Here is a 15,297-nt window from a genome sequence, read left to right as displayed (position 1 = left end):
CTGGCTCTCCAATCTCTGCCTACCTAGTCAGAGAACCCTGATTGTATTCAGTGTACTGATGTACTTAGCTTAAGGCCACATTCTCCAGCCTCTCTTGCAGCTGGATGTAGCCCAGTGACTAAATTCTGGCCCAAGAGATACGAGTAGAGATTTTCAGTGGAACATTTAGGGAAACTGCTAGGAGAAAGCCCTTCTGTCCTTCCTGCTATTGAAACCTATAAATGTTAATAATGTAATTCCCAAACATTATCTAAGCACATGCCACGGTGTAATTGACTCATTGAGGGAAGCCAGCAAAATGACATAGCTGGTACAGTAAGGGGAAAAAGAATCCTCGAATAAGAATGCTAAGATAAAAAAGCAGCAAATGTTCTTCAAGGTCATAAAACTATCCTGAAAAGACTTTATTTACATCTCACTGACTTTTTTTTTTTAACAAATTAATACTTAATTGCGGAGTCTGAATTCTAATCAAGAGTAACTAAAGGGTCATTCTCCAAGTGAGAATTCCCTTGGGGGAATGTGACAGTGCTCTCATAAGACACTGGTAGGATATACAGGCTTCCCTGGTGGCTCAGATGGTAAAGATTCCGCCTGCAATGTGGGAGACCTAGGTTTGATCCCTGCCTGGAGGAGGGCATGGCAAGGCACTCCAGTATTCTTGCCTGGAGAATTCCCATGGACAGAGGAGCCTAGCGGGCTGACAATCCATTTGGTCGCAAAGAGTTGGACATGACTGAGTGACTCAGTACAGCACAGTCAGCTTTATTTCTAAGTTTTGGATAAATTTCCTGAACACCTGCTGTCTGGAACGTGGATGCAGGGGCTGGAGCTGCAGCAGCCCTGAGAAGGGAAACTGTGAACTATTCATAGAAAGGCAGGGCAGAAAGGAAGCCTGGATCCTTGACAAACCATCAAAACAGCCCTGCATTACTTACTCTTGGGCTTCTTTTATGAGAGAGAGGGGAGAGAAACTTCTCTATTAAGCCACTGTTATTTTGGATTTCTCTGATGTGCACTCAAGTTTAATCTTCTAATGGACCAGGAGGCAGATAGAAAGAGAAATCATTATTAAAGCATGCTGGAAATCCAGGGGACCACTGCACTCAGTGAAGGTGCCTAAAGGCAGGGATTCTGGCAGGGAAGCCTCTTAGTGAAACCACCAATGGAGATATGGAGGACACAGGACTTTCCAGAACACATACAGAGAATGAAATGCCGTTCATACTAGTGGGTAGTGGTGGCTTTACTACAATCTGGAAGAGGAAATGGAAGAACCAAGGACTAGAGAGGAAGTGATAAAGTTATCCATGAAAACTAGGATGAAGACAGCAAACGGGGAGACAGAATATCGCTAGTTTGTTCAAGGTTCCAAAAAAGCTTACCTAAGTAGTTTTCTCAAAGTAATCCCTCTTTGGAATTTCATGCTACACATTACCATGTACTCTGTGTAGCCTTATACAGTATGCATGCCTTATACCTGTATATTACTGTCTGCTTGATATACTCACACCTATGTATTACTTTCCAGGACTATATTCTCAAAGCCACATTTGATCTGCTGTTGTGGGTAATTTAAGAAATTTACTAGGGTAATTTAGACTGCATGTGACTTGTCTATGTGCAGACTTAAGAATCTAATCTCCACCTTAAGATGTGATTCCACCTAGAAGAGCTGAAGGCAAATCTGATTAACAAGACTGGTGGAGAGGTGAGACTTAAACCAAGAGAGAAGGAGGGAGTTGCAGAAACAGATCAAGTTGTTGGCTGCTGCTGCTAAGTCACTTCAGTCGTGTCCGACTCTGTATGACCCCATAGACGGAAGCCCACCAGGCTCCCCCGTCCCTGGGATTCTCCAGGCAAGAACACTGGAGTGGGTTGCCATTTCCTTCTCCAATGTGTGAAAGTGAAAGTGAATTCGCTCAGCCATGTCAGACTCGTAGCGACCCCATGGACTGCAACCCACCAGGCTCCCCCGTCCATGGGATTTTCTAGGCAAGAGTACTGGAGTGGCTTGCCATTGCCTTCTCCAAAGTTGTTGGCTAGGGCAACTTCTCACTTGACTACTTCAATGTCCTTGGTATGAGACAAGCCATCTGTTGAGAAAAAATGGGGGCAAAAAGAGGACTTTTGGGAGCTTGGGGAAATGACGGAGTTTTCAAATAGCTGTTCTGGGGCACGGGCTTGGGAACCAACCAAGGACTTGCAAGAAGATTAGCAAAGGGAAACACTAGAGCCTCAGATACGATTTGGCTCCCGATGGGCATGCTCTGTTTCCAGTCCCTGCTGGGGGAATTGGGGAATAGGGAGGAAAAGATCAAGCAGTTATGTATTAAGCCTGTTCAGAGTAAATACAGTCAAATTTGTAAATGAGATAACATCTGGCTGCTGCTGCTGCTAAGTCACTTCAGTTGTGTCTGACTCTGTGTGACCCCATAGACGGAAGCCCACCAGGCTCCCCCATCCCTGGGATTCTCCAGGCAAGAACACTGGAGTGGGTTGACAAGTTGTGCAATTTGATTGCATTTGGCTAAGAGCTTGAGTCACTTGTTTTACTAAACTTACTTTATTTTTTTAATATTCTTTTAAAATTGGAATATAGTTGAGTTACAATATTATATTAGTTTCAAGTGTACAATATCATGATTCAATACTTTTACAGATTATACTCCATTTAAAATCACTATAAAATAATGACTGTATTTCCCTGTGCTGTAGATTAGTGTCACTCTTAAAAAAATCTAAGGATGCGTGGTGGCTGTCGCCCTCATATGTCCATTTAGTTCACTAGCTTGTCCCCTGTAAAGCCAAATGGATCCTAGGAGTGAATTCCCACCAATTTAACTAAGCAGAAGCTCTAACTGCAGTTGTCACGATAGTGTCATTACTGGAGTATATCAATATGGTCAATATGGCTTCTGGCTCATGGTACATGGCCATTGATCTGGCAAATATGTTGTCTTCTGTTCTCATCAGAAAAGCGTGGTAGAAGAAGTTTGCTACCAGAAACTGCTAGAGTTTCTCTTTAACTTTTCAGTTAACTCATGTCATCTGTCGTGAGATAGTTCCAAAGGCTTCAGGCTATCTAGAAATTCTGTAAAACATTTCATTGGTCTACCATACTGATGACATTATGTTCATTGAACTGATGACCAAGAAGTGGCAAGTATGTTGGAGGCCTTAGTAAATGTTTTAGACTTATTTTAGAATTAAATTCTGTTCCTGATCAATAGTAGGCATTTAATAACTATTGAATGATTGACCAAATACAAGCAACTGAGTGGCCTGTAGCTGTCTGCATGCTGCAGAAGCCACTGTTTAGAAGAAAGCTTTGTCATGAAAAGATCCCCACAAATAGCAAGGAATTCACCTGTACCCCACCTATGAATACCAGGAGAGCTTACATGCCTCTTGCTGCTGTTTCTTCCTGCTTTTGAAGGCATAACTTTCTTTTTCTTAAAAAAAAAAAATCCTTTGAGGTTACCATCCTGTGAAGCTATAGTAATCCAAATGGTACAGCACTGGCATAAAATCATACATATAGACCAATGAAACTGAAATGAAAACATGCATATATGATCAGCTGGTCTTCAGGAAGGGTGCCAAGAACACCCTTGGAGGGACAGTCTTTCAGCAATGAATTGGTGCGTGGAAAATTAGATATCTACATGTAGAAGTTGGTTTCATACTCACCCCGCCGCATCGTTGCCTTATCTCTCTAGCCTACTTCTTCTCTGATCTCTGGTCAGAAGAGGAACCTGCCTATGACCTCACGTGCCTCACAGAGTATCTAGGCTGTTATATATCACTGCCCACAGCTTTGCTGGTGCTAGTTCAGCCAAGAAGGGTTCTGGACCATAAAATTCCCAGGAGGTAAGTAACCATGAACAATGGATTCTTTTTGGCTTCCAAAGTTCTCGTTTCTTTTTCTCTGGCTCCCAACCTGACTTGAACTATGCTTTTCCCCTCTCTGCTAAAATCCCAGATTCAAATACCAAAGACCCAATTCTGCAATGGTGGCAGGAACAGCCTCTCAGACCTGCTATTCAGTGAAACAGTCATAACTGGTGACGGTTACTTTTAAAACCTTAACCATTTAAAGTCTGTACAGGGAGTCCGTGCGGTCGCCTGCAAGGATGGGGCTGGGGCGGGGCCGCGCCCGGGATTGCCTGAGGCCTGTCAAGGAGCCCCAGACCGAGCCCGCGCCCCCCAACCCCCCACGACGGGTCTTCTGGTTTCCTGGAAGGCGAATGTGGAGGGGCTCGCCGGCCCCGCGGAGGCAATCCCGGTCTGCAGCGGGAGTCGGGGCGCCGGCCACCCAGGCCGGGAGGGGAGGGGCTGGAAGGCATGCGACCCGCTCTGAGCGCGGTGGGATGCCAGGGGCCCGAGGCAGGTGGGGCTTGCGGGGGTGGGGGCGGGGGAGGGGCCCGGGGGCTGAAGGAGAGGGGAGGAAAAAAAGCCTACAGCGCCCGGTGTTCCCAGGCGGTCTCCCATCCAAGTGCTGACCAGGCCCGACCCTGCTTAGCTTCCGAGATCGGACGGGATCGGGCGCGTTCAGGGTGGTATGGCCGTAGACGGAGGCGGCTGCCGCCAGGCGCCCTAAGAAGCCTGCGCTGCGCCTGCCTTGCGCTCTGACCCGCCGGTCGGGCCAGCCGCTCACAGCTCTCCACCGAGCGCGCGCTGCACGCGGGCCGCACCCCCCGCGACCGGACTCCGGGCCGGCCGAGGCCGCCCCGCCCCCACGCACACCCCCACCCCCGGCCAGCACCCGCCCGGCCCGGCCCGGGGGCCCACAGGGCTTCAGGGACCCGGAGCGGCCAGCGGGGCGTGCGGGACAGGGGCGTGGGGTGGGGTGGGGGTGTGGGCTGTGGGATGTCTCGTCGCCATCCCACCCTGGGACCCTCCACTCCCGCCCCAGCCCGGCGGCTGCCGCCCCCGCCCCAACCCCCATCGCCTTCGCTGCTCAGGGCCAAGTGCCCCGGAGGTGTCTGGCTCCGCGGCCCGAGGTCCTCCGAGCCTCCTGCGGGCCTAGGCGCGCAGCCCAGCCGTGGCCCTGAGCGCCCATCCTGCCCTGCACCTGCCCCGTGCCAAACCCCACCGGGAGCCCCCAGCGCGCTTGACCGGAGCGCCTCAGCCCCGCCCCTTCGCCCTTCCCAGGCCCGCGTTGCCCCGCACCCGCCGCCCGCCAAGCCCCAAAAAAAAAAATAAAGTCTGTACAGATTGTCCTGAGGGCATATAGCCAATGAAGAAACGTTTATTCATGAAAACCTACTAAATCTCAGTAAGAACTGTGAGAATCTATGGCATTTGAGCTATGAACTGCTCCCCGCCTCTCCCTGCCCTCAGAGAAAAGTAGGATGTATTCTTCTGCCATAATTTGTAGGTTATGAAGAAGCTGGCACATAACTGGTCTTGGGTCACAGAGAAAGTACTTGAAATAGTCAAAGAGAATGACTCTATTTTCTGCAATTTCACACGCTCACAAAAGGGCAAAAAGATAGCCTCATGATCCTGCTTGGAGAATTCTTACACAGTCATAGCCCAAGTGGTCTAGTCTCAGAATGGACACGTATTTAAAGAAGCACAACTCAAACAGGCATTTCAGCTTTACTCACCTCTCTTAAAAAATTTTTTTTAAAATCTAAGTCATAATTCATGATTAATCTTTAAATCCTTTTTAACTCCCTGGTGGCTCAGCTGGTAAAGAATCCGCCTGCAATGCTGGAGACCTGGGTTCAATCCCTGGGTTGGAAAGATCCCCTGGAGAAGGGAAAGGCTACCCACTCCAGTATTCTGGCCTGGAGAATTCCATGGACTGTCTAGTCCATGGGGTCACAAAGAGTCAGAATTTACTGGGCGACTTTCACTTTCACTGTCAACTCCTCTCTGCTGCTGCTGCTAAGTCGCTTCAGTCATGTCCGACTCTTTGCGACCCCGTAGACGGAAGCCCGGAGAAGGAAATGGCAACCCACTCCAGTGTTCTTGCCTGGAGAATCCCAGGGACGGGGGAGCCTGGTGGGCTTCAGTCTGTGGGGTCACACAGAGTCGGACACGACTGAAGTGACTCAGCAGCAGCAGCAGCAGACGGAAGCCCACCAGGCTCCTCCGTCCCTAGGATTCTCCAGGCAATCCTCAGGGCCTCACACTCTCCTCCAGACCTTCCCTCTGCCTCCTCGCCAGTGGGTCTGCTAGAGTCTTTCTGCCTCTTTTGTCCCTTCCCCATCCCCAATCTAGGGGCTTCCCTGATGGCTCAGTGGTAAAGAATCTGTCCGCAGTATAGGAGATCCAGGTTCGATCCCTGGGTCGGGAAGATCCCCTGGAGAAGGAAATGGCAACCCACTCTAGTATTCTGGCCTGGAGAATCCCATGGACAGAGAAGAATGGCAGGCTAGTCCATGAGGTCACAAAGAGTTGGATACAACTGAGCGATTAACGCACACACTTCCCCCATCTATGCAGTTGTAAGAGGAGGCAAAGGAGGAGGATAACAGGACAGCCAACACCCAAGTGATTTTGCCCAGTTGCACTACAGTCACATTAAGCTTCTGCGGTTTTGGACTTTATCAGTGTTTTTGTGTATGTTGTTTAAATTTGTGTTTGTACAAGAATTACCATGTGTTAGTGGGGGGTTTTTTTGGCAAGTCATCTTCTATCTGTGGACAATGGCTTCTGTGTGCCTCATTGGTGCCCTTCGTCTGCATGTGAGTTTGACTATCTTAGCATTATTGGTTCATTTCCCTTTCTTGGAAAAAATCCTGCCTCTCACCTCTCACAACTCCTCAACCCAGGCGGCTGGCAGAGCAGATAGACCGGCAGCCAAGCCCACGAGCGGGCAAGGGAGTGGCTGCTTCCCGACTTTGTTGCAGCCGCCCCAGGGCTTGAGCCTGTTTAGAGTCTGAGTTAGGAGGCTTCCTTTGTGTGTGGGCCTGTCTGGCACATAGGAGGAGCTGGAGAAAGCTGCTCCAGTTCTGTTTGCAGCTCAGAGTGGCAAAACTGCTGGTCTCCTCTGTGTCACACCAGTAACTCTCTTAGAAGGGCAGTGAGGGTAATTCAGGTGAACGCGGCTACCATCACAAAAGCTGGAGACAAAGTTCATGTTTAGTCACTGCGGGAGATCATTCAAACTAAGTTTTCAACTCTGCCCTACATCCAGTGTCTTCTCCGATCAGGGTCACCATCACCCATGCCCTGAAGAGTTGTCTTTTGAGGCCTGTCTTGGCTCAACTATATTCCTTTAGTTGCCTAAGAAGTGGACTTTCTACAGAGGGACATGGATTTCCTTCCTCGCAGGCCAATCTGACCTTTCCCTCCCTTAGCCACCAAGAAACTGAGCTCCATGTTCATGAGCAAAGGCTGCTAAGGCTAGGAGGCTACTGCCAGATGCTGCCCCCTGCCTTCTCTTTGACTTGATTCTTGTCTAAAAGCCCAGGGGAGATGAAAGATGCTGCCCACGTCTCTCTACAAAAGATGCTGTATTACCTCATCCGCATTTGTGAACGCCCAAAACAGCCGACCACTCCGATGATGTCAGCGTGTCCCGGAGTAGACAGCCGGTAGAGAACCATTCAGCACAGCATGCGATTCTAAAATATAGTGCTCTCAAAAGTAAATATAGATACTAAAGAGAATGGTATGAAGTTTAAATTGTGGCATAGAAAATATGTTACGTAAGATTCTAACCATGTTCAGTCATTTTCTCTCAGGACACCTTTCCCTGATTCTTGTTGCAGCTGTCCCAGGACTTGAGCCTGTTAAGGGTCTGAAGGAGGAGGCTTCCTTTTGTATGCTGGCCTTGAGTCATTTTTGCTATTATAGTTCCAGATCTTTCGACATGCATACATCCATTTAAAATAAAATCAGATTAAACTGACTTTGTGCATATTGACTTGAAACCTGTTTGTCCACTTAATGTGCTTATGCTTAGTCACTTAGTCGTGTCCGACTCTTTGCGACCTCATGGACTGTAGTCCACCAGGCGCCTCTGTCCATGGGGATTCTCCAGGCAAGAATACTGGAGTGGGTAGCCTTTCCCTTTTCCAGGGGATCTTCCCAACCCAGGGATCAAACCCAGGTCTCCCAAATTGCAGGCGGATTCTTTACCTGTTGAGCCACAAGGGAAGCCCATTACAAAAAATAGCACAAAGCAAAATAAAGTGAAGAACAATGAAATGAGGTTTGCCTATAAATAGAAACCTCATTTAAAGTGGCTCCAGGAGGGGCAGTCTCATGCTCTACCACTGAAATTCAACTGCAGACCCAACTGGCAGAGCTGAACCTTTGCAGCTCCACAGGAAGAAAGTACAGCATGACTACCCAGTAGGAGGAAGGAACAATTTCTCCTTGCCTGGCAACAGCCCAGCCATTGAGACCGTCACAACTCAGCCAACGAAAATCCACTGTACTCCAAATTCTCAGTTTCCTCCAGTGGACTCCAATGTTTATAACAGACTCTCCCACTTCTCCTCTATTAAAAAAAAAAAAAAATTTCCTCTCTTGTATTCTCCAAATTCACCTACGGTGTGCCACAGATTGCATGTCCTAAAATGCAATGTTCTTGCTGTTCCCAAATAAATCTATTGTGCTAGTGAAAGAACTTGCTGCATTTTGAGGGTTTGGAATTTGGAAGCAGTTTTTCTAGCCCAGGATCTTGCTGAGGTTGTAAACGTGCCATCAGTTGGAGTTGCCGACTTTGGAGTCTTCACTGGAGCTGTGATGTCTGCTTCCAACTTCACTCACGTGACTGTGGCCAGGAGGCACCTGTCCCTGAGGATGTGGCTCTCTCTACAAGGCTGCTCGCAACATGGCTCCTCCCAGAACGGGTAATCCAAGAGACAGCAGGTGTGACCAAGACAAAATTTGCACCATCTATTATAATCTGATCTGAGGAGGGACATGCCATCACATCTGCTATGTTCCACTGGTCACACAAACAAATCTTACAGAGTATACAAACTATACAGAATATTCAGTTCAGTTCAGTCGCTCAGTCGTGTCCGACTTTTGCGACCCCGTGGACTACAGCACGCCAGGCCTCCCTGTCCATCACCAACTTCCAGAGTCCACCCAAACTCATGTCCATTGAGTCGGTGATGTCATCCAAACATCTCATCCTCTGTCGTCCCCTTCTCCGGCCCTTAATCTTTCACAGCATCAGGGTCTTTTCAAATGAGTCAGCTCTTCATATCAGGTGGCCAAAGCACTGGAGTTTCAGCTTCAACATCAGTCCTTCCAATGAACACCCAGGACTGATCTCCTTTAGGATGGACAGGTTGGATCTCCTTGCAGTCCAAGGGACTCTCAAGAGTCTTCTCCAACACCACAATTCAAAAGCATCAATTCTTCGGTGCTCAGCTTTCTTTATCAGAGAAGGCAATGGCAAGCCACTCCAGTACTCTTGCCTAGAAAATCCCATGGATGGAGGAGCCTGGTAGGCTGCAGTCCGTGGGGTCGCTAAGGGTCGGACACGACTGAGTGACTTCACTTTCACTTTTCACTTTCACACATTGGAGAAGGAAATGGCAACCCACTCCAGTGTTCTTGCCTGGAGAATCCCAGGGACGGGGGAGCCTGGTGGGCTTCCATCTAAGGGGTCACACAGAGACGGACACGACTGAAGTGACTCAGCAGCAGCAGCTTTCTTTATAGTCCAATTCTCACATCCATACACGACTACCGGAAAAACCATAGCCTTGACTAGATGGACCTTTGTTGACAAAGTAATGTCTCTGCTTTTTAAAATGCTGTCTAGGTTGGTCATAACTTTCCTTCAGAGTATAAATGCCAGGAAATAAGGACCGTCCATACATGACTACTGGAAAAACCATGGCTTTGACTATACAGAACTTTGTCAACAAAGTGATGCCTCTGTTTTTGAATATGCTATCTAGGTTTGTCATAGTTTTTCTTCTAAGGAGCAAGTGTCCTGTAATTTCATGGCTATAGTTATCGTTGGGTGATTTTTTTCTTTCTGCCCAAGAAAATAGTCTGTCACTGCTTTCACCATTTCCTCTTCTATTTGCCATGAAGTGATAGGACCAGATGCCATGATCTTAGTTTACTGAAAGTTGAGTTTTAAGAAAGCTTTTCCACTCTCCTCTTTCACCTTTATCAAGAGGCTCTTTAGTTCCTCTTTACTTTCTGCCAGTAGAGTGGTATCATCTGTATATCTGAGGTTGTTGATATTTTCCCCTGCAATCTTAATTCCAGCTTGTGATTGATCTAGCCCACATTTCAGATGATGTACTCTGCATACAAGTTAAAAAACAGGGTGACAATATACAGCCTTGATGTATTCCTTTCCCAGTTTTGAAACAGTCTGTTGTTCCATGTCCGGTTCTAAATGTTGCTTCTTGGCCTGCACACAGATTTCTCTGGTATTCCCATCTCTTTAAGAATTGTCCACAGTTTCTTGTGGTTCACAGAGTCAAAGGCTATAGCATAATTGAGGAAGCAGAAGTAGATGCTTTTCTGGAATTCCCTTGCTTGTTCTATGATCCAATGGATGCCAGCAATTTGATCTCTGGTTCCTCTGTCTTTTCTAAATCCAGCTTGTACATCTAGAAGCTTTTGGTTCACATACTACTGAAGCCTAGCCTGAAGGATTTTGAGTATAACCTTACTAGCTTGCAAAATGAGCGTAACTGTTTGGTAGTTTGAGCATTCTTTGGCACTGTCCTTCTTTGGGACTAGAATGAAAACTGACCTTTTCCAGTCCTGTGACCACTGCTGAATTTTCCAAATTTGCTGGTGTATTGAGTGCAGTACTTTAACAGCAACATCTTTTAGGATTTTAAATAGCTCAACTGGAATTTAGTCACCTCCACTAGCTTTGTTCATAGTAATGCTTCATAAGGCCCCCTTGACTTCACACTCCAGGATGTCTGGTTCTAGGTGAGTGGCCACACCATCATGGCTATCCAGGTCATTAAGACCTCTTTTGTAGAGTTTTTCGTGTTTTCTTGCCACCTCGTCTTTATATATATGTTCTGCTTCTGTCAGGTCAAAACTGTTTCTGTCCTTCACTGTGCCCATCTTCACATGAAATGTTCCCCCAGTATCTCTAATTGTCTTGAAGAGATCTCTAGTCTTTCCCATTTTATTGTTTTCCTCTATTTCTTTCCATTGCTTACTTAAGAAGGCTTTCTTACCTCTCCTTCTGTTCTCTGGAACTCTGCATTCAGTTGGGTAAATCTTTCCCTTTCTCTTTTGCCTTTCACTTCTTTTCCTCAGCTATTTATAAGGCCTCCTCAGACGACCACTTTGCCTTCTTGCATTTCTTTTTCTTTGGGATGGTTGTGGTCACTGCCTCCTGTACAGTGTTATGAACCTCTGTCCATAGGTCTTCAAGCACTCTGTCTACCAGATCTAATTCTTTGAGTCTATTCGTCACTTTCACTGTATAATCCTAAGGGATTTGATTTACATCATACCTGAATGGCCTAGGGATTTTCCCTACTTTCTTCGGTTTAAGCCTGAATTTCGCAATAAGGAGCTCATAATCTGAGCCACAGTCAGCTCCCCGTCTTGTTTTTGCTGACTATAGAGCTTCTCCATCTTTGGCTGCAAAGAATATAATCAGTCCGATGTCGGTATTGACCATTCAATGATGTCCATGTGTAGAGTTGTCTCTTGTTTTGTTGGAAAAGGGTATTTGCTATGACCAGCATGTTCTCTTGGCAAAACTCTGTTAGCCTTTGCCCTGCTTCATTTTGTACTCCAAGGCCAAACTTGCCCGTTACTCCAGGTATCTCCTGACTGCCTAATTTTGCATTCCAATCCCCTAGATGAAAAGAACATCTTCTTTTGGTATTAGATCTGGAAGGTCTTGTGGGTCCTCAAAGAACTTGTCAGCTTCAGCTTCTTCAGTATAAGTGATTGGGACATAAGACTTGTATTACTCTAATGTTGAGTGGTTTGCCTTGGAAACAAACTGAGATCATTCTGTTGTTTTTGAGATTGCACCCAGGTACTGCATTTTGGACTTTTTTGTTGGCTATGAGGGCTACTCCATTTCTTCTAAGGGGTTCTTGCCCTCAGTAATAAATATATGGTCATCTGAATTAAATTTGCCCATTCCTGTCTATTTTAGTTCACTGCTTCCTAAAATGTCGATGGTCACTCTTGCCATCTCTTGCTTGACCACGTCCAACACAATATTGTTCCTACACAATATTGTTCTTTACAGCATCAGACTTTACTTTCCCTACCAGACACATCCACACCTAAGCATCATTTCCACTTTGGCCCAGCCACTTTTTTCTTTCTGGAAGCTATTTAAATTACCCTCCATTCTTTCCCTGTAGCATACTGGACACCTTCCAACTGTGTAGGGTGGGGCTTATCTTCCCCCAAAACTGAACAAGCCCAATAAACACTTTCTAGGTTGGACTGAACTAACTGGCAGTTCAATCCAGCTATAATGTTCCAAGACTTTGATGAGTGACTGGTTAGGTCACTCAAGTTCAGCTGTCAAGTTACACCATACCTGAGTAGAGCTCAGTGGTCATGCACTATGGTAACCAAGGAATCAAGAGAAAATATTGACTGCTTTTGAATTAAACATATCAGTTTATTAAATGTGAGTACACAGACACGAGTGACTAATGGCAATATGTAAATCACACACATGTCTCTTGCCTAAGCACCAGCCCTTCCTCAGCTAGAATCGGTCAAGTCTCCCAGCTGAGTGACTAGAAGCCAGATTTCAGCCTGGCTGTGGCTCTGGCTCACCTCTGCTGTACTCCTTTCTCCCAGCCCTGCCCCTACTAACTCTAACATCCCATGCTTTGCTCAGCTAGTCTTTACCTTCTCCGGTAGTTCTTTCTCTAAATGTATGCTAGCTGCAAGGATGCTGCTGTCACTGTGTGCAGCTGACCCTTGAACAAGGGTTTGAACTTCCCAAGTCCACTTACATGTGGATTTTTTTCAGTAGTAAATAATACAGTGCTACTTGATCTATGGTTGGTTGAATCTGTAGACGTGGAATCACAGATACGGAGAATCGGGAGATCCGGGTGAACTGAGTGTATAAAGGGCCGGCTATAATTTATACTGGGTTTCCTACCATGCTGGGAGGTTTGGGGCCCCTGTCCCCTCCTTGCTCAAGGCTCAAATGTATATACACCTAAGGCTTTCTCTGTGGCTTGTGTCTTTCGACCTCACCTCCCACCATGGAAGATTTCAACAAGTGAACTGGGGAGCTGAGAAACTGTATACTTGGGACACCACCATGCATGGCTGATTCTGTCCCCACTTGGCACACTCTGTGGGTGGCTCCATACCTCGACGTGTTAGCCTAACTGCTCGGCTACATGGGTGTTTGCTGCTGCTTCTGAGCATCTTTGTCTGTGCTTTCCAAGGGCTCACTTGGCTATTGGCCATTTGACAGCCCTCAAGTCTTCTCAGTTCCAAAGGGATCACCCTGGTTACTCGGAAAGACCAGGCAGTGTGATGTGGGGATTAAACATACAGAACTTTGGAACATCCACATATGGCTTTGTTTGCTGGGTGATGCAGGATGAGCTACCTCACCTCTTCGTGTTAGGTAAAATAGGGGAAATAACACTTCAGTGTAAGGATCACATTGGTCAGGTCCCGGCAGGAAGCTGATTTCACATTATGTTGTTCAAATGAATGGATTATTCACAGAGGTGTGAGCAAGGATGAGGGAACAAACCAGGGTTGTCGAGGCACCCAGGGATGAGCAGCAGTAGGGAGCCATTAGCATCCCTAAAGCTGAGAGGCTAAAGGGAGAAGAGCCCACCGAAAACCAGAACTGTGGAAGAGATGCTGCAGAGAGGGCGGGTGCAGCTACGGTTGGAGGTGCAGCCTGAGGCGTGCAGAGAGCGGGGAAGACACTCGCATCTCACCTGCGGGTGCTACCTATGGGCTGAACGGAATGGCAATCAGGAGACAAGAGTGCCTGGCAGGTGCAGCTGGAGAGCGGGGCCTCCAGGAGCACAGAGCCGGGCACAGAGGGTTTAGTGAAGGGGCTGAAGAACCAGACGAGACTAGCAGCACAGGATCAAATGAGAAAATACACAGTGTACTTTCCACAGGACCTGGCACATAGCAACTGCTCCACAAAAAGTGATTGCGGTTATTGTTAGTATCACTAAGGCTGCAAGGTCACTGGACTTTCCGGTTATACCTGAGGCCATCTTTGCCCCTCTAAGCAAGTCGTGAGGCTTGGTTCAGTAATGCATTCTCTCTTATCTGCTGACACCAGAGCTTTCATGATCTAGTTTCTGTTTTCATCAGGTGAAATTAGGCTGTTTAACCTGTCCCCAGATTTGGAGCAAGAAAAATTTCTGAGCAAAGTTCTTTTGAGAAATCTGTCCATCTGGGCACCACAGATTCCTTTACATATGGCCTAAGACTTTCCTTTGTCCCTCTTAACTAATGAGCCAAGACAAAATGGTCACGCTAATGGAAACTGCTTTGCACTCCAACTGCTGCAGCCCAAGCATAAAATCCATGATTTCATAAGGGCTTAAAAATGTTGCTTAAACTCCCTTCAGTTCACTTCAGTTGCCCAGTCATGTCCGACACTTTGCAACCCCATGAATCACAGCACGCCTCAACAGGATTCGGCCGCCTGCTGTCCTGTTTTGCTTGTGCCCCTGTCGCTTGTTCTGGGCTATCAGAGGACCTGATGCTCCCTGCCGCCTTTACCGTCTCTAATCACACCCCTCTCTTTCCTCACCTTTCCTTTTTTCCCCTTGGATCTTGTTTCACATTTCCCACTCTTCTCAGTTTTCACGCTTGAAGGCTGGCCTCTCAGTCAACACTGCCAGCCAATCGAATCGGTCTTGTCATTCAAGGAGATAGACTGATTAAATCACTGCCGGTGAGATAAAAATCTGGTTCTTTGACTCTTCTTGGCTGCTTGGTGTGGCTCCGCGCTCCAGGTTTGAGGTTTCTGAAGGGCTGAATGTGATGACTAACCTCCTTGCACCCGTGCATGCTAAGGCACTTCAGTAGTGTCCGCCTCTTTGCGACATGGCCAGGCTCCTCTGTCCATGGGATTTTCCAGGCAAGAATACTGGAGTCGGTTGTCATTTCCTTCTCCAGGAACCTCCGTGCACTGTGGTAAAGTCTGATTGTTCAGTTTGGTTGAGTCTGTGCTGAAGACAGAAAGTGAGCCAGTGACCTGGGTATAGCTTAGAAAAGCAGAGAGGTGTGACTCTAAGGACAGTTTTAAACCCCCCTCAGGGTACGAAGGTGAACCAACATGAAATACTGAGTTATTTTGGAACCAGGTGCCAGGTACTTAATAGCTGCTAAAGTGCTTGGCAG

The 15,297-nt window shown here is 47.2% G+C and overlaps 1 non-coding gene and 1 pseudogene across 1 annotated transcript; both read right to left on the bottom strand.

Moving 5' to 3' along the window:
* Positions 1-4,457: 4,457 nt before the first annotated feature.
* LOC129560544 (5S ribosomal RNA) lies at positions 4,458-4,576 on the bottom strand. The gene has a single exon (XR_008686783.2). It is a non-coding gene; the product is annotated as a 5S ribosomal RNA (ribosomal RNA).
* Positions 4,577-4,599: 23 nt separating this feature from the next.
* LOC148775211 (uncharacterized) lies at positions 4,600-13,278 on the bottom strand (annotated as a pseudogene).
* Between the last annotated feature and the right edge of the window lie 2,019 nt (positions 13,279-15,297).

Source organism: Moschus berezovskii, chromosome 16 (genome assembly GCF_049115385.1).
Source record: "Moschus berezovskii isolate FMDL1 chromosome 16, NW_MosBer_1.0, whole genome shotgun sequence".
Lineage (NCBI taxonomy): Eukaryota > Metazoa > Chordata > Mammalia > Artiodactyla > Moschidae > Moschus > Moschus berezovskii.
This window is presented reverse-complemented; position numbering and strand designations above follow the sequence as displayed.